At 44.5% G+C, this 19186-nt stretch overlaps 1 protein-coding gene and 1 pseudogene across 1 annotated transcript in view; both read right to left on the bottom strand.

The window, feature by feature from the left end:
- Nucleotides 1–19186, bottom strand: part of CHID1 (chitinase domain containing 1) — a 192907-nt gene that overhangs the window by 44653 nt on the left and 129068 nt on the right. The window lies entirely within an intron of this gene.
- On the bottom strand, nucleotides 13604–18765 carry LOC147528504 (inositol 1,4,5-trisphosphate receptor-interacting protein-like 1; annotated as a pseudogene).

The raw sequence follows: 19186 nt of genomic DNA on the forward strand, positions 1-19186 counted from the left end.
TCTTCCTGGTGACTACCTGAAACTGGAAATAGTATCTATCAAATTTAATGAATACAGCACTGTTGGCTGGTACAAAAAGTAACGCTGCATTCAATATGACTAGAGAGGAAGAATCCATGGGTTTTGGAATAACTTTTTAAGCTATCAACTCCTAATACAAGAAGTTACTTGCTAGTACCAACGTTTATCTAGTGAAAGAGAATAAATTGTTACTCATTGCGGGATTGTCAGTGTTCTTCCTCTAAAATGCTTATCATGGTACTGAAGACAATAATTAACCTCACTGGCACCTTTTACAACTTCTCAACATCATGACAAACACAGCCCAGGAAATATAATTTATTCAACTTCTTGTGAACCATCCTGTTAGTGATGATAGTAGATTTGATATCAACTATTTGGTTAGAAACATTAATGCAATGTAAAAATTAAATATAGATACAACAAATAGTGATTTTGTGAGTATGTTACAGAAAATTCTCCATGTACCAGTCTAGTAGCATTTAGAATAAAAGTTTAAGGTATGATATTTGGATGGTGAATATTAACTAATTATAAAAAATCACAGTGTGAGAAAGATCGCTGTCATCCTTGGCTATCAACATAAAATGTGTATATGTTTCAAAAAGTTAATTCAGGCACTGTATAAACCTCCAATTACGCAGAAGTTTATTATACAGCCTCTGGATAGAATCAGCACAAATAATTTAATCACCTTGATCTAAAACACAGATGAACTTGCATGATCTGTTCAGAAAGCCAACCAAACCCATATGAATCAACAAATTTGCATCAGTATTTTTCAGTCTGTAGCACTGCAACAATAGTTAGAATGCAAAACTATACTTCTGCTTCACCAAAATCTGTCAAGCTGGTTTTTTTTCAGTTCATCAAAGAGGTTTAGTATATTGGGTAAAATATAAATTACATTATACCAGTCATCTGTGCCCCAAATGTTTTTATTTGTCATACTCTTAACTTCGGCATTACTGAAACCCCTTTCCACCTCAGAAAGCCTTCACATCCTACATAGTTGGACAGTACCATAATCACTGAACGATCATTGTGCAACAGTGCTGCCATCAGCTTTGCAATACCCTCACATGTTAGAATGTCAAAGTCCTCACATCTAAACAAACATTTTGGGGCGTTGGAGGCTTTTGTTGTCATTTTTGCACTAAGGGAAGGACAGGGAACCCAACTTCATGCTTAGATGTCAAGTTCATAGCTGGAGCATGAATTTCACAAATTAAAGTAATTCGAGTTGGTTATAATTCCCTGTGCAAGCATATAATTAATAAAATGGGAATAAACCTTGCTGTACAATTTGTGCCAGCACTTGCTCTAATTTCCCAGACAGCCACAGCCTCATTACCTCCAGATTTGTGCATCTCATTATGATGCTGACACTCACACTCGTGTGATTAGTGCTGAAATTACAGATTCATCCTGATTTAGTGTGGCCTTTATTGCTGTTAATTAGGCAATGAAATGTGAAAACTGTTACGGCATTTTAATTATCTGAATGCAATGAGATTTGTGTACTAAAAAAAGCCCACCAAAACCAGAGAATGTACTATTTTCTTCGAAACAGTTGCTGGTTTTAATGGAAACAGCTGATTGAGACAAATTTGACAGTTTATTTTGCTGCTAGTTGAGGTGACCTCTTGTCTGTATCTACCATGTACAGTTTGATTTTTTTACAAAAAGGCAGATCAAAAATGCCCTCTTACCAAAGGGCATCAAAATGTGCAGTAACAAAAATCTGAATGAAATACAGACATATTAATTGCTCAATCTAGGTAAACTTTTTGTATTATTTTGGCCACGATCCTTCCACAAAAAAATGGAGGAAGGGTCATCAGTAGGCATAACTTATGTGCAGAAACACAACCTCAAGGGAAACAGCATAAAACCCCAAGGGAAGAATCACTGGAGTCTCGCCCTTGTGGCTGGACCTAGGTTGAAGTAATTTTATATGCTGAGTGGTCAGCATGACCCCATCCTCATCAGTTACCTCAGCCAAGATGGGTGCCCTCCCGTAGCCAGCTGTCACGGAAGGTGCACAGGAGTACAACTTCTCTGGTGTAGTCATGGTGTGGGCTATACACAGCACGTAACTGTAATGAGTCATGTGTGAGTGAGGTAGGTGTCTGAGCGTGTCTCCTGCTATTTGATCTTCTCACTGTTTAAACAAATGTTTCATTGAGCATTATTGCTCTGATTCACTAGTTTTAGTTATTACTGGTTCATTAATTTTTGTTAACATACAGTAATTGATCAATTACCGTGGCACGTTGTGAAGGCATTTAGCCCACAGGCAGAAGAAAGCTACGAAGAGATGGAGCCACACACATATCCTTGCATGCTGGCACCACGGCTGCCCTACGACAGCTTGCTGGAGAAGGCAGGCAGCAGGAGCATGCCCCTCAGAGGGCTACTGATCTCCCTGGTAGTCCTCCAGTGGCAGCGTACCTCTTGGCTTCACTTATTCAAATGGTATTTTGGGCAGACAGACCTCATGTGGGCACTTACATGTACCCACAGTGTACAAGTACGAATCCCGAACTGCACCGCACCTTGCGTGTTGGTATTTCTGTAAATAGTTACATCAGAGCCCGTGCTTACAAGCACTCGTAAGAAGGCAGAGGCTGGCAAGCCTGCAGACAGCTGCTGATAACACACGTGGAATTTGCAGAAAAGCACTGTCATCCCACACTTTTTATTAGAGACTCAAACTTGGAGCACGTTATTATTCTCACTATATCCATTTAAATCATTCTTCAACAGTGTAACCTATGTAAGTGTTAGCCTATTTGATTATAAATAACTTTCTATACATACTACTTTCATTTTGATAATTCCAACTAAGCTGTCTTAAACGGTCCACTCCTTTCACCATACATTGGATAGAATTTTGTAGTTTTTCTTTACAAGACCACACACACACACGAAATTAGTATTATGCTTATTTGTCAAAAGGAAATCGAATTGGTGTCATAGTTTTTCAACAAGCATGAGATTTCAAATAGATTTTAAACAAGCATCAGGAAACTCGAAAAGGCAGGCTCTCAAAGAACTGTCAAATTTAATAGATTTTATGCATATATATGTATATATACAGCGTGCATATGAATCCATCAGTAGTCCATGATATTAAAATACAATTGGCATGGTACACTGGGAACTTCTCTGATCTCTCATGTACATTCTCATCTTAATTTATGCACATGATACATTTCTGGATTGGTAATTTTTTAATGAAACAGTCAAGGAAAATATTCACAAGTAAGACTATTTTTTACTGTTCTGTATACCTCTAGTGAAACCAAATTCCAAATGCTATGGTGAAAATACTGAAGTACTTGCATTATTGCTACTACAGACCCACTAACTTTCATGACTTAAAAACCCAGCATGCCTTTATCCAGGTATCTAGTGCTCAGAAAGCACAGAAAACTGAGTGTTTCAGAGATACATCATGCATTGGTTCATGTAGATAAAATGATGAGCATCTTTTCTAGCAAAGAAGTCAGTTGCTTTCCATGAATGAATATGAAGCATGAGGATCAAATTTTACTCCAATTAAAAATCAAAGGCCATTATTTTAATATTTGGTTTAAAATTTTCCTTGAAAAATCATGTTCTCTTACTTTAAAGCAATACATTTCCCAGTGTGTTTCTGGAGTCACAACACATCACCTTTTCCTTCCATGGCCACATGCCAGTCTGGACATTCTGCTTATAAAACAGAAGCACCACTGTATTTGGAGCTAAATTCTGCTCTACTGGGGAGCAAAGTATGCGTACGTGAAAAAAAATATGCAATTCCCTGTCTTCTACCTCCTCTCTACTTTCAACACCACAATCAGTCCCCTGAAAATAATTTTGGGAACTGTACCGGAAAGCAGATATTATTGAATTGGGCATCTGCCTGAGGAACTAAACATGGAAGAAAACCTAGACTGATGTGTTTAATATATAGAAATAAACGTGAACGTATCCAGCAATTTTCCATTCTAAAGCTAGCTTCCCTCAGAAGCTCTATACAAGAGTAAGTACCAACATTTTTCAAATACTAGAAATGCAAATATGAGGCAATTTGCCAAAGGCTACACAAGTCAATAACAGAATCATGAGCAGAGTCCAGCTCCTCACTGAATTCATTAAACTGCTCATCAGTAAAGTCCTTAAAGTCAGGGTAAGCAATACATATTTCTAATGTAAGCACAGAAATGATGTTGACAGAATATATATAAATACGTGCACACACTCTATGTGACAGTACTGCAGCCCCTTAAGCTTATTGAAAAAGCAGACATCAAAATCTATAAAAGTAGAGTTATCTTTATCTTATCTTCTACTCAAAGATACTGCGTAGTTGTCTGTTCCACTTCAGAAAGTGCTCAAGTTCACCCCTTTATGCATTGCTCCATAGGATTTCTCTTCTAAATCTCAGAAAGTAGATGAACTTGGTGCATGCAATCTTAATAAACATCCTTTTCCCCTTGCCCCTTAAGCACTACTACCTTGGAATTATTTTACTTCCCAGCCAACCTTGCTTTTTTTTTGACCACTCATTTACGCATAAGTGATGAAAAATCCCCAGCTGGATACACACTTCAGGTAAAACTTTACAGCTGTCACAGAACAGCAGAAAGGATGGTACTGGCTCCACTAGGCCAGCTGACTGTACCAGCTCACTGCACGTGTTCCCAGTGTAACGGATACATCTTCCCATGAATATGATCTTTTTGGTGCACAAGGATGAGTGCAGCCAATTAATGTAAAGCAGTAAGACAAATTCCCAAACATGAAGTCAAACATATCAGAAGCTCCACCCCGACCAGTTTCATTGAACCAGCTCAGAATTATGGACATCTTTAAACTGAAAGTTGAATTAATGCTAAACAATTAATAAAGTATATTTTACCCATAACTTCATATAGCCTTTTTCAATGGCAACTAAGGAGAAAAGCAATGAAGTTATTCCTGCCCATCATCGTATTCTTTGGCTCTGCGTGGAGAATGAGACAGTGAACTGTCATTTCTCTGGCTTAAAATTAAAAGGTTGATGTGTCACACTGAAGTCTAGAAGATGCTTCACTCAATAAATTTGCAAATTAAGGGCTTACATTTTCATAATCTAGCAGACTGCTGTACAAGCATATTTTCCATACAATAGCATCTAATTGGTACAAGATGGGTCATTTTATTAAATAGCGATGCAAATATTAAAAAGTGATGCAAGAATGGGGGCACTCACACAAATTCTAACATAAGCACACTGAAATATCATAGAACAGTCGAAAAAACCCTACTGTACTACCTGGCAAAATTACGCCTATTATTGTAAGGATGTATTCAGCACCTGAAATGTTCCAGTCACACCTGAAACAGACATTTGATATAACAGCATTCAACTTACCTCTTTTGCAAATTCTCTCTTTGCACTGATAACATGCAATATTTCAGGTACAGCATATACACAAAGTTCTCATCTCATACATGCATAATAAACAATTCAAGAATATCTTTTGCCAAGAAAATCAGTCATTTTATGAAGCAATTTTCCATTAAGAAGAGAAAACAACTAAACTTTGCCACCAGCAGCGTGGGCTGCAAAACACTCCATTACAGGGTAATATAATACATAAGGCAATTAAGGAACATCTGTTTAAAAGGAAAAAAAAAAAAAGGTAAATCACTGTGTGTTCACGACAGCCAGCTTGGGTTAATAATCTAAGAGTGGATTGTCACTCATGAAACACTCCTTCCCTGAGCTTGTATTCCTTATATTACCAGATATGAGGTCTCCTTCTCCATATTCTTTGCTTGTTGAAACCCACTGATTATGACAGTATTTGGTACACAGGAAGATGGACAAGAGAGACATACAGGAAATCTGTATGATAGAAAAAGTCAAATTTGCTGAAGAAATATCATAACAAATTTAACTACAGTCTTCTGCTTAGTACGAAGGACTGTGTCTGTCTCTTGCAATAGCTCACAGAACTACAGACAGTGGAACGCTAACTTGACCTGATATTACAAAAAGCTCTGCATACAGCTGAATACAGCAAGGTCACAGCACTCCAACGGAAATATTTAAAGCCAGGAGGAAGCTGTGTGCACTACCCTGCACTGATACTGCAACTGAACACTCAAACAGTTCAAAAAGTGTAGAGCAGTCCACTTCTAGGAATGGCTGTAAACGATGGTGTAAACCTCTGTCTCTTCCCTCAGCCCTTCAACATTATGCTTCAGCATCACCAGTACAGCAAACTCATGCATGGTAAATAGAGTATATATTATTCCATCATCCAGCATCCCCATACCCAGCTAATGTTTCCTCAGAGAGGAAGGCTGCTTTTAAATCGTAGGCATACATGTCCTGCCACTTGTCCTTAGCCTCAAAATGACTGCTACACTTTTCACTGTATCTACGAAATTTGAAAGAAAAAAAAAAAGAAAGGAGGAGAAAAAAAAAAGGGGCATTTAAAGCCTGTGATTTAAAAAGAAAACATCCAGGAGCAGAAGAGATGTGGATGGGGGTGAAAAGTAGTCAAGCATCAGTGCATTGTGCAATCGTTGCCAAGGCAGCCAAGAGGGCACTGAGAATATTGACAGAACACAGCAACTACAGGGCTGTAGTACGCATGAATTCTTTGTAGGTGGTAAGCATCACCCTTAGATCATAAAGCAATGGGTAATTGTCTCCTGAGTCTTTTTATGAACACATTAAGTTACAAAGCTTGACTTACAAAAAATACTGTGTAACCATGTAAAACACTTTTAATACCTAACAAGCATCTCAGACACATAAACAATGAAAGTCAAAATGTCCTAACACATAAAAAGTTTACATAAAATATTGTGTCAAATGTTATTCAAGATGGTGATTCAGATACAAGAACTTGCTGTCTTCTAAAAACTACCTGTCACCTGAAGGCTAGCTAATTCTTCTTTTACAGAACTCAAAATATTATACCTTAATAATATCTTTTGGATCTTGAAATACTCTCTTGACGTGAGACAGTTATGCTTCTCTTGGTCCATCATAAGGATTATGCTTTTCCATCTAGTACCAGCTCTTTGGCACCACTCAAGGACCACCTGCTTCACATCATTTAAGAAATGTTGACTCATCTTTCCCTGGATGCCACTTCCAAAATTTCATCACCTTGAAAGAATATGTAAAATTCCAAGTATACCCTCTGCTAATCACCACTGTTAAAGGAAGTATATTTATTATTAATGTAATGAGCTACAAGCTTCTGAATGTCAATTCACCACACAAGGCTGAATGACAGGAGAGGAACAGTCAGTTTGACCACTGAGGTCTTTATGAATTGCAGACATTAGCAAATCTCAGTAAGAAAATGCCCTGAAGCATGTATTTGCAATTTCACTGCTACTAGAGAGTATTAGAAGTTATTCATATGCCACAGATAGAAAGAGACAAAAATAGAAATCTTACATAAGCTTCTATTATGAAGAATGAGTACTGAATGTAAAAGTAATTGAAAATGAGATTGTAGGCAGCCACTGGAAGAGCTAGACTTGCCTTAGCTCTAAAAATACACGATGACGTATTTGCTGGTTAGTTGCTGTAAAGGACGTACAGCTGATCCCCATCAATTTATAAACACTGCATTTGACCCCATTACTGAGACAGTTACTGAATGCATATATGAATTTGGCTTCGTAAAAGAGCTACTCAGAAACTATACAGAGCCATTGGATTAGCAACAACTGCCACGTTATGAATCAATCGCCCAGTAAACAACCACTGATGGAAACACTGGACATCGTAAAGCTCCAAAGTTGCAAGACTTATTTCTCCAAAGTTGGAAAGCAAAGATCTAAAGGAAAGTAAACAACTAGGCAGTAGCTTTCGGCTTGGCAAAAAACATTGCAGAGGCCTGTTAAACAATCAGAGCTTGTACTCAAGTAGATTACCCAGCACTCGCTTTAAAAGCGAGTTCTCCTGCAGGTGAAGGAAGCAAGATGAAGTTTCGTAGAATCATTCTGTAAGACCAGAAATGGAAACAGAAAAGCAGCTAACACACAAGTCCTGACAAAGACATCTTTAAGAAAACGCTTACTGTTATTTCAGGTACAATGTCAAGCGTCCTGAAGCCTCCCTTAGGAAACCTTTTTTCTCTAGCATTAAGAGTTTCCAATGTTCAGTATCGTATATGGATTCACTAGCATGGATTAGTCATACATGGACTTAAAGTGTTCTGTGCCAACTAACTTACATGTCACACCTGTTAACATCAGCGTTCTAGGCTTGCCTGATACTTATGAGAGTATGCATGTGTCCTAGTTTTAGCTGGGACAGAGTTTTTAACAGCTAGAAGAGCTCCGTGTTTTGGTTTTACTCGGAGGCTCGCTCTGAGAAGAATGCTGATAGCAAGCTGATGTTTGAGACTCCAAGGACTTTTCAGTGTGCCCGAGTGCAGAAACACGGCGGGATAAGGGGGGAGCATAGTTGGGACGAGGGGGACACGATTCCCCTTGTGATTTGTGGTGGAACTTAAGATTGAGGGCCAAACTGGCCAATTAGTATTCCATATCATGCAGCGTCATGCCCAGTATAAAAGTGAGGGACAGCCGGACAGAAGGGCTTTTGCGCTTTGGCTCTTTTGAGCTTGCTGCGCTGTTGCTCTGTTGTTTTTCTTTTTTTTTCTCTCTCTCCCAGTACTCCCACTCTCGGAGTACTCTCTCTCTCTCTCTCTCTCTGCCCCTCTCTATTTCGGGGCCTCGCGTTCGTCCGGGATTGCAGCTTCGGGACGAGACGGGCTTCGCATACGAGGGGGTGGTGAGCACCTACACTGTATTAAATCATTCTTATCTCAACCCACGGGTTTCCCGTTTACCCTTTAATTCTCTCCCTCATCTCTGGGGGTGGGGGAGGAGGAGTGACCGTCTGTGTGTGTGTGGGGGGGGGGGGGGTTCAACCTAACCCACGACAGCATGTAAAGAAAACATTAATTGGACAATTGTTTAAACTAAAAAGCTATTTCCAGAGACAACTCTTCTTCCTCAAACATTAAAAATAATTTCTTATATAAGGGGTCATGATGCCCACTCACATGACACAGCTCTCATGGAAATTAATAGCAGCAGATACAATGTATGAGCAGCAACTTACACTTTCACTAAATTACGCTGCTCATTGTTTCACTATCATCAGCTGAAGAACTTTCCCAGCTGCAACAAAGTGCCACCAAAAGAATAAGGCACTAAAAGGAGAAAGAAAATTACGTGGCCACGTGATATTCAGAGGTCGTGGCAAATTTAATCAGCATATGTTGCCATCAGTGCTAAATCCAGGAGTTCAAGCTATCTGGAGGTGAAAGAACATAAAATTAAAGCTGAACTGTGACTGAGCAGAGAGGTCAGAACAATCTCTTTTCATTTTCATTTCTTAGCAAAATATACTGTGTGTCATGGAGACCCTACCCCTTGAAGATGATGCAATAGAAAACAGCTAAATTTTTGTTTTACAGAATGCATTAAGGAATAGAGACTTTTACTGCATCTTTTTGGGAGTATCACTAGTAGACACCGCCCCTTGTGAGAATACTCACTGAAATTTAAGAAACAAGTTATGCATTAATCAGTAGTACATTGGTTTGTTTAATATTAAAAAGGAAAAAAAACTAAACCTTTAAAACCCAACAGAGAAGTCCATCGGCTTCCAGAGTATCTCTTCAGTGCCAAAAATACAGAAGTAGAGCAACAGCAGGTGTTTACAGTCAAAGATTTTTGAGACTTAAGGTCCTTAAAACGGTATTAGTGATAATGTCAGTCAACATCAAATCTCAAAGAGCTTTACGAAATATCACTCTGAAATGGCAGCACATCTATGCAATGAACATATTCAGAATAATATACATAATCTTGTCAACCTTGGGGAAAAAACACTGCCCACAATGCCACAGGATACTCTGTGTGAGTGGAAAGCAGCTCTATTTTTCAGGTCCAATGGAAGCTCCTGGTAAACTGCATTTACTAGAAAGTTACAAAATGAACCAAAGCTTCTATTTGTACATAAAAGTAGACAAGTATTATTACAGCGTAGACATGTATGATTTTTAGATGTCATTATTTTTAATCAATATACTGCATTACCTCTAGTATTTCGCAACACAAAGCAAAAATCTTTTTAACTAAAACTCATCACAAATCTTATGGTAGTTCCACCTGGGTGTACAAAGGCACATCTCACAGGCAACGTTCAAATCATGCAGGTCGGGAGTTTCGCATACTGAAAAGCATATATTTGCTCTGAAACAGAGCTACTCCTTTATACCTATTCTACCTAACAGCTGCTTTTCCATGTTAATGTTCTAGGAAAAAGTTTCTTGGCTTTTTGTAAAGAATAATAGTACTTAACCTTAAAAAAAAAAAACCACAAACAACCAAAGAAAACAAAACAAAATAAAACCATGCAGAAAAACCCCACAACAAACCCCAAAGTACTGAACAAAGAATTCTCTAGGTTGTGCGTAATAGAATCCAAATGTGTCTCAGCAACCACGGAAACTGAGATGTTTTTCATGCTTTGCTTTATTAAGACAGGTGCAACTTCCTGTTGCAGAAATCAACCCTGTGTATCTTGACAAAATATGTAAAACAAATTGAATTCCTGCCCTGCATTTTGTTTGAAGAAAGATTCTCTAATATCTTAACTCTAAACATAGCCCAAACTTCTAACATCCACCTCTTCAAAATAAAAAATCAATTTATATTGACAACAAAAACCTAAAATTATACTGACAACAGTGTGTAACTAGAAGATATACATTTAAAATATTTCTTCTCTACTGAGTGTGATTCTGGAATCGCTCACATATTTTTGAAAGAGTATTTTAAAGAAACTGCACTGCTGCTAACGTCCTACTCCATACATTGATCGGTTTGTTCATATTACCTCAGTGATTGCCCTTATACATAACAGGGACAGTTTAACTTCTCTGCCACTATGTTTCTTTATCAATCTTTTGAGGCAATTTATGCTTTCTAAAAGAAGGAAAAAACTTCCAATAAAAATGAAATTATTACTTGTAACATACCTCTTTCAAACAGTCTGGCAGGCAAAAGGTCAGAGTTTATTCTTACAGAAACCATGGTGGCTATCCTTTTGTATTTTAAAAACCTATTTTTCTGATGATGCTGACATATTTAATTAGTGTGGAAAACACTTTTCCATAAATTCACTACTCTTATGTTTTCCATTCAGATGGTGGATTTAGTCCTGCCCTTCCAAAGATACACCCTACTCAGTAACCTCACCGAAATATACACTCTACATTGTTCCAGTAACTGAAGATAAAACTTCCTCAGAGCAGATTGTGGTAGTCTTGTTCTGACACGACTAAAATGCACACAATCACAGGACAGTTCCTTCATTTGCCCTTAGTGAAACCATGTTGCCTGTCACCAATCACCTCCTTATTTTCCATATGCCTTAGCACAGTCGCCAGGAGGATCAGCTCCATGATCTTGCCGGGCACAGAGGTGAGACAGACCGGCCTGTAGTTCCTTGGGTCTTCTTCTTTTTCCCTTTTTAAAGATGGGGGCTATGTTTCCCCTTTTCCAGTTGGTGGGAACTTCACCAGATTGCCATGACTTCTGAAATATGATGGATAATGGCTTAGCAACTTCATCTGCCACTTCCCTCAGGACCGGGAATAAGCCCAACTCTCTCAGCCTGTCTTCATAGGAGATGTGCTCCAGCCCTCGGATCATCTTTGTGGCCCTCCTCTGGACTCGCTCCAACAGCTCCATGTCCTTCTTGTGTTGGAGACCCCAGAGCTGAAGGCAGTACTGCAGGGGGGGTCTCACGAGAGCAGAGGAGAGGTACAGAATCCCCTCCCTCGACATGATGGCCACACTTTTTTGGATGCGGCCCAGGATACTGCTGGCTTTCTGGGCTGCAAGCGCATTTTTCCTATAGAACTGCGAACACCAAAACCTTTTCAGTCAAGTTGGAAGGGTTTTTTTATTTCTATCATGACAGTTTTTAAGCAGAACTTGTTTTTTCCACAAACTAGATCCTTAAACACTATACCAGAACTTTTTTGGAGTCTTTCCTTAGGTTCATTCATTTAATTAACCTTCCTATCAGTCACCCATGAACACCGAATCATAGACTGCTTTGGATAGAAGGGACCTGAAAGATCATCTAGTTCCAACTCCACTTTCCTCCTTGAGACCAGGTGGCTCAAAGGCCCCTCCAGCGTGGCCTCAAACACTTCCAGATATGGAGCATCCACAGCTTCTCTGTGCAACCTGTTCCAGTGCCTCACCACCCTCAGAGTGAAGTTCTCCCTTAGATTGGAAATCTACCCTCTTTCCGTTTTAGGCAGTTGCCCCTTGTCCTGTGCTGCACAGGCACTGGCAGGCGCAGCGTTTGTTCCAACACGCCGTTTATTGACAACTCTGCACGGAGTAAAGCTCCCAGAAGGAACGGACTCTCTCAAAGAGCCGGGGGCGGTTGCTGCCCAGGCGGTAATGGGAGTCTCTGTCACAAGCCTCCTTGCAACGGCCTCTTGAGCTGCATCGGGTCCCACAGCCCAGAGCGTGCTTTTGCTGTGGCGGAAAGCTGCGGCAGCAATTCCCGCTGCCAGTTGAGCAGTGTCTTCTCCACGGCCTGCGTGCTCGGTTCTGCAGCACCAGCTCCCTGGGGAGTGCCTAGGATGAGTAGATTCTCCACCCGGAGCCCAGGGAACACACGGAGGCACATGAGCGGTGCCCCTCGCTTGGTCCCTGCACCGCCAGAGTTGCCAGCAAGAATTTCCGGGCCCGTGTGAAATGCCATACTGGCCGCAGCCAGTGCGAGGGCAAAGCAGGGTGACAGTCATCTTGGTCGCCACTGTAGTCGTCAGGGGCTGCTGTGCTGGGGACACCAATGAGAGAGAGGAGAGAGCGGCCGCTCTTGGGAGAGGGCTGCCACACAGGCTTGTGTCTTTCCTTTCCGTGTCCCGCCTTCTCCCTGCTTTTTCCCTCCTGTATGAGGGGGTCATCTGCTGTCAACTGAGAGCCCCACAAACACAGCTCTGTGTCTGTCCTGGGTTTGGCTGGGACAGAGTGAACTTTTCACAGGGAAACTGGGAGGGGGCACAGCTCGGACAACTGACTCCAATTAGTCAGAGGGCCATTGGATACCACCTGCCTCCTGCCCGGAGGATATCATTATGCCCGGAGGATATAATTATGCCCGGAAGATATAATTTGAGGGAGCTCACCGAGGGAGGGGCGTTTCACATCCTCACCCATCGCCAGCGGGCCGGGCTGCGCAGGGACTCCAGCTTTGGGTTCCGCGGTCGGCGTGCCGAGCATTTGTACCGCTCCTTTGGTACTGCTCTCTTTTTATGAATATTATCATTGTTATTACTCTTTTTTCTTTTTTTTTTTTTCCCACTGTTTTATTAAATCATCCTTATCCCAACCCACGCGTTTCACTCTATTTATTCCGATTTTCTCCTCCCATCCCGCCAAGGGGGAGGAGGGAGCGAGCGGCAGCGTGGTTGCTGAGCGACTGGCTGGGCTCAACCACCGCAGTGCCTGAAGACCTCTTTCACTGTCTCTAGCACAGCAGTCCTAGAAGCCGATGTTGCAGCTTCAGGAAGTCACACAGTGCCCTAATGTGGGCGGCCCGATCCTGCGCCAGACACTGGAAGACGTTGAGCGGCTCGGCCGTTCGGAAGGTTGGGGGCAAGATTATCTCCTCGGGCACTTTCTCATTGCCAAAGAAGAAGTGGTGGAGGCATTTCTGCTCCAGGCGGATGCGCAGGTACCCTATGATATTCTGCAGCTGCGGCAGGAAATCCCTCCTGCACCAACTTGACACGGGTAAAGTGGTCAGGAGGTGCATCACAACAGTCTTCAAGATAGAGGTGGAAAAGGCGGTGCCCTCCAGGATGTGAGCACAGACTTGCAGGCATTTGAGGTGGCAGCTGTTGCGCGGGGCCCATGTGGCCACGTGCCTGAAGAACTTCACCTCTGCCACAGCGTAGCTCTCCGGCCACATCGTGTCTGGGTTGAAGGTGTCCTCTGTACTCCAGCTGCTCAGGAAAATGTCCGAGTCGCCTTGCTGCACCCCAGGCATCATCTCAATGAAGAGGGTTCTCCCGAAGGCATTTGTCAGCTGCAGCTTGCAGGAGCGGCTGGTGGGCAGCACCTCCATCTTGTAGTGACGCGACTGAGGCACGGACGCCCAGACCAACCTCACAAGGTTCTGGAGCCAGATGGCAGTTTTGTGCACGTTTAGGTAGGAGCCGCTGCAGAGGGTGTCTCGGAGTCTGGGCTCCTGATTTCTCCTCAGCTCCTCCTCAGGGTGGTGGACGAAGCACAGCATGTTCTCCGCTAGCTGCTCATCTGTGCAGGTGCACACTTGCTCCACACGAATGCGGAAGTTCCTTGCTGGCCCCACTCCCGCATCACTCAGCTCCGGATGGAAGGCATGCCCACGGGGGGGCTTGAGGGGCACGAGCATGCGGTAGGTTTTGTCTTCCTCACAGGGACTCCAGCCTTCGAAGGCACTGCCCACACCGATAGGTGGTTGCAGCACTGGGAAGAAACTATTCGACAAGAGGTATCGGAAGAAAAAGATGAAGGCGCCTACCAGGTCATTCACTAACTGGCAATCTTTGTCCAGGTTCTGAACTGGCCACTGTATGCGCTCCTCTAAAAGCCTTCCCAGGTGATTTCTGTCATCACTGTCGTCGTCTTCTTCCTCGTCCTCTACCTGATCTGTGTCGCTGCTAGAGCTGTCCTCTTCACTGCTCCAGTCAGGCTCACGCCTCCTTTTTGGAGCAGCCAGCAGAGCCCGAAGAGCAGGACAGGACTCCAGCAATAGCCCAGAACTGCCACTGCTGCAAGGCAGCAAAGAGCAGGGCTCCCCAGGGAAAGCTGCTCTGCCCCTGGCTCCGCAGCTCCTGGAGCCTCTGCTCCATCTTTTCCAGCAGCTGAGTCATCTGCTGGCTCAGCTGCTCCGCACACCGCTGCACGCGCTCACGCGTGGTCTCACCCGCTCATCACTGACCACATGCGTGGCAAGGATGATGCTGCACACGAGGCACGCGAGGCACACGAGGAACGTTCTGGCGAACATGGTCTGCAGAGGGAGAGAAGGGAGTCAGTGGGGCTGGAGGGAGGGAGCCGGCGGCGTGGCAAACGTGGACGGGAGCCGCAGGGAGCTGGGAGCAGGGAGGAGAGGGAGCGAGGCAGCTGGGAGGCAGCGGGGAGGCAGCGAGGCCGGCGCCCAGCCCCGGCGGCAGCGGCGGCACCGTGCCCTGCCCCAGGCGCTCCCGTGAGCGGCCGGGCCCTCGGTGCGGGGCGAGAACCCACCCCCGGGGGCCGCGATTCTGCCCCGGCCCTCGTCCAGCCCGACCTCCCCCGCGTGTGCACTCACCGCTGTCCCAGGACGGACTGGGGCTGCGCTGCCCGCTGGCCCACCTGGTCACGGCCCCCACGGGGACTCGTCCCGGTGATGTCACAGGCGCCAGAGCGCGTCACAGACACGCCCGCCGGCCCCACTCCGGCTCAGTGACTCACGGCTGCCCCGGGCAACCGCAGCCCGGACACCCACAGACACCCATGGACCGCAGACCCTCCCGGCAGGACAGGGCGCGCAGGGGCTCCCGTTACCAAGCAGACAGAAGCCCCCGCAAACCCTCACCAAACAGAAAATCGGGTGGCGTGACCCGCGGATGCTTTGCTCCTTGAGATCCCATCCCGTGAGATGTTATCGGCTCCCTCGGTGCCGGCCTCCCAGCTTGTGGTCGAGGGTGTGCTCTTGGTGCCTTCGTGAAACCGATGGCTGGCTGGTGGTGTATATCGTAGAATCATTGCATCGTAGAATCGTAGATTCATAGAACGGTTAGGGTTGGAAGGGACCTCAAAGATCATCTGGTTCCAACCCTGCTACCATGGGCAGGGACACCTTTCACTAGATCAAGTTGGTCAAAGCCCCATCCAACCTGGCCTTGAACACTTCCAGGGATGGGGCATCCACAACTTCTCTGGACAACCTGTTCCAGTGCCTCACCACCCTCAGAATGAAGAAGTTCTGTCACTACACACCCTTGTCAAAAGTTCCTCTCCAGCTTTCTTGTAGGCCCCCTTCAGGTACTGGAAGGCTGCAATAAGATCGCCCCGGAGCCTTCTCTTCTCCGGGCTGAACAGCCCCAACTCTCTCAGCCTGTCTTCATAGGAGAGGTGCTTTAGCCCTCAAATCATCTTCGTGGCCCTCCTCTGGACTCGCTCCAGCACTTTTTTAAGCCACTTTTTTTTTTGCGACTCACTCGTCATCACCCACACTGAAGCAAAGGCATCCATCTTAGGGGTGATGCTGGTACCGCGGCTTAACTACATAAGAGAATCAGCAAACACTTGTGTGCTTCAGGGATCCTGATGCAAAGCTCAACAGATGAAACTGAATCGGTCTAACAGTCTAACAACTTCACAAACTTCTGCTGGGTTTTGAAATGGTTTAATCACCTATTCACCTCTGCTGAGGCCTGAATGTCGAAGAGTTATACAGCTGCTGATTAGATTAGTGGTTTGTTAAAACAGTAGTACAGTTGCAGCTTCTGAGATTTAAAAAAAAAAAACAACACGCATTTCTGTGCTTCAAAAACATCCTTAAGGTTTCTACAAAATGTTTAGAGACCCTATAAAAGACACACACATTTCTCACTCTAAACCACCTCCCAAACAACGATGTTAACGATACGCTTTCTTTTAAGCAAATGGAATTCTCTCCATGAATACAGAGTTCTATTTATAAGCTTGCAAAGGCAACAGTATCCACATGGCAATGTTGAGTGTCCCGTCTGGCTCCTCCACTCACCTTTGCGACTAAGAGAGTTACAGTGTGAAACATGCAGAACGCTATTTTAAAGTCAACCTTAATTGAATAAGCAAAGTACTATCACTTGGACTGTATTAAAGCATATGTAATCAGACTTTAAAAGAAATCTGAATTAGAGCTAAAAAATACATACTCTAAAGCATCACTAACAATAATAGAAGAAAAAACCCAAAGGTCAGCACAAAGTTAGGTTCTAATTTCCTTCCTTTCAACACTTGCAGGACTACTTCTAGTTATACTAGAAAGCCGAGAACAACTAAAGGAAAACCAAATATTTGGCTTTATCCCTCAAATCATCTTCGTGGCCCTCCTCTGGACTCGCTCCAGCACCTCCATGTCCTTCTGTTGGGGACTCCAGAGCTGAAATGCTTTAGACAAGTCCAGGTAGATGATGTCAGTTGCTGTTCCCTTATCCACCAATGCTGTAACCCCATCATAGAAGGCCACCAAATTTGTCAGGCACGATTTGCCCTTAGTGAAACCATGTTGCCTGTCACCAATCACCTCCTTATTTCCATATGCCTTAGCACAGTCGCCAGGAGGATCAGCTCCATGATCTTGCCGGGCACAGAGGTGAGACAGACCGGCCTGTAGTTCCTTGGGTCTTCTTCTTTTCCCTTTTTAAAGATGGGGGCTATGTTTCCCCTTTTCCAGTTGGTGGGAACTTCACCAGATTGCCATGACTTCTGAAATATGATGGATAATGGCTTAGCAACTTCATCTGCCACTTCCCTCAGGACCGGGAATAAGCCCAACTCTCTCAGCCTGTCTTCATAGGAGATGTGCTCCAGCCCTCGGATCATCTTTGTGGCCCTCCTCTGGACTCGCTCCAACAGCTCCATGTCCTTCTTGTGTTGGAGACCCCAGAGCTGAAGGCAGTACTGCAGGGGGGGTCTCACGAGAGCAGAGGAGAGGTACAGAATCCCCTCCCTCGACATGATGGCCACACTTTTTTGGATGCGGCCCAGGATACTGCTGGCTTTCTGGGCTGCAAGCGCATTTTCCTATAGAAACTGCGAACACCAAAACCTTTTCAGTCAAGTTGGAAGGGTTTTTTTATTTCTATCATGACAGTTTTTAAGCAGAACTTGTTTTTTCCACAAACTAGATCCTTAAACACTATACCAGAACTTTTTTGGAGTCTTTCCTTAGGTTCATTCATTTAATTACCTTCCTATCAGTCACCCATGAACACCGAATCATAGACTGCTTTGGATAGAAGGGACCTGAAAGATCATCTAGTTCCAACTCCACTTTCCTCCTTGAGACCAGGTGGCTCAAAGGCCCCTCCAGCGTGGCCTCAAACACTTCCAGATATGGAGCATCCACAGCTTCTCTGTGCAACCTGTTCCAGTGCCTCACCACCCTCAGAGTGAAGTTCTCCCTTAGATTGGAAATCTACCCTCTTTCCGTTTTAGGCAGTTGCCCCTTGTCCTGTGCTGCACAGGCACTGGCAGGCGCAGCGTTTGTTCCAACACGCCGTTTATTGACAACTCTGCACGGAGTAAAGCTCCCAGAAGGAACGGACTCTCTCAAAGAGCCGGGGGCGGTTGCTGCCCAGGCGGTAATGGGAGTCTCTGTCACAAGCCTCCTTGCAACGGCCTCTTGAGCTGCATCGGGTCCCACAGCCCAGAGCGTGCTTTTGCTGTGGCGGAAAGCTGCGGCAGCAATTCCCGCTGCCAGTTGAGCAGTGTCTTCTCCACGGCCTGCGTGCTCGGTTCTGCAGCACCAGCTCCCTGGGGAGTGCCTAGGATGAGTAGATTCTCCACCCGGAGCCCAGGGAACACACGGAGGCACATGAGCGGTGCCCCTCGCTTGGTCCCTGCACCGCCAGAGTTGCCAGCAAGAATTTCCGGGCCCGTGTGAAATGCCATACTGGCCGCAGCCAGTGCGAGGGCAAAGCAGGGTGACAGTCATCTTGGTCGCCACTGTAGTCGTCAGGGGCTGCTGTGCTGGGGACACCAATGAGAGAGAGGAGAGAGCGGCCGCTCTTGGGAGAGGGCTGCCACACAGGCTTGTGTCTTTCCTTTCCGTGTCCCGCCTTCTCCCTGCTTTTTCCCTCCTGTATGAGGGGGTCATCTGCTGTCAACTGAGAGCCCACAAACACAGCTCTGTGTCTGTCCTGGGTTGGCTGGGACAGAGTGAACTTTTCACAGGGAAACTGGGAGGGGGGCACAGCTCGGACAACTGACTCCAATTAGTCAGAGGGCCATTGGATACCACCTGCCTCCTGCCCGGAGGATATCATTATGCCCGGAGGATATAATTATGCCCGGAAGATATAATTTGAGGGAG

This window comes from Tauraco erythrolophus, chromosome 6, assembly GCF_009769465.1.
Source record: "Tauraco erythrolophus isolate bTauEry1 chromosome 6, bTauEry1.pri, whole genome shotgun sequence".
In the NCBI taxonomy this organism is placed as follows: Eukaryota; Metazoa; Chordata; class Aves; order Musophagiformes; family Musophagidae; genus Tauraco; species Tauraco erythrolophus.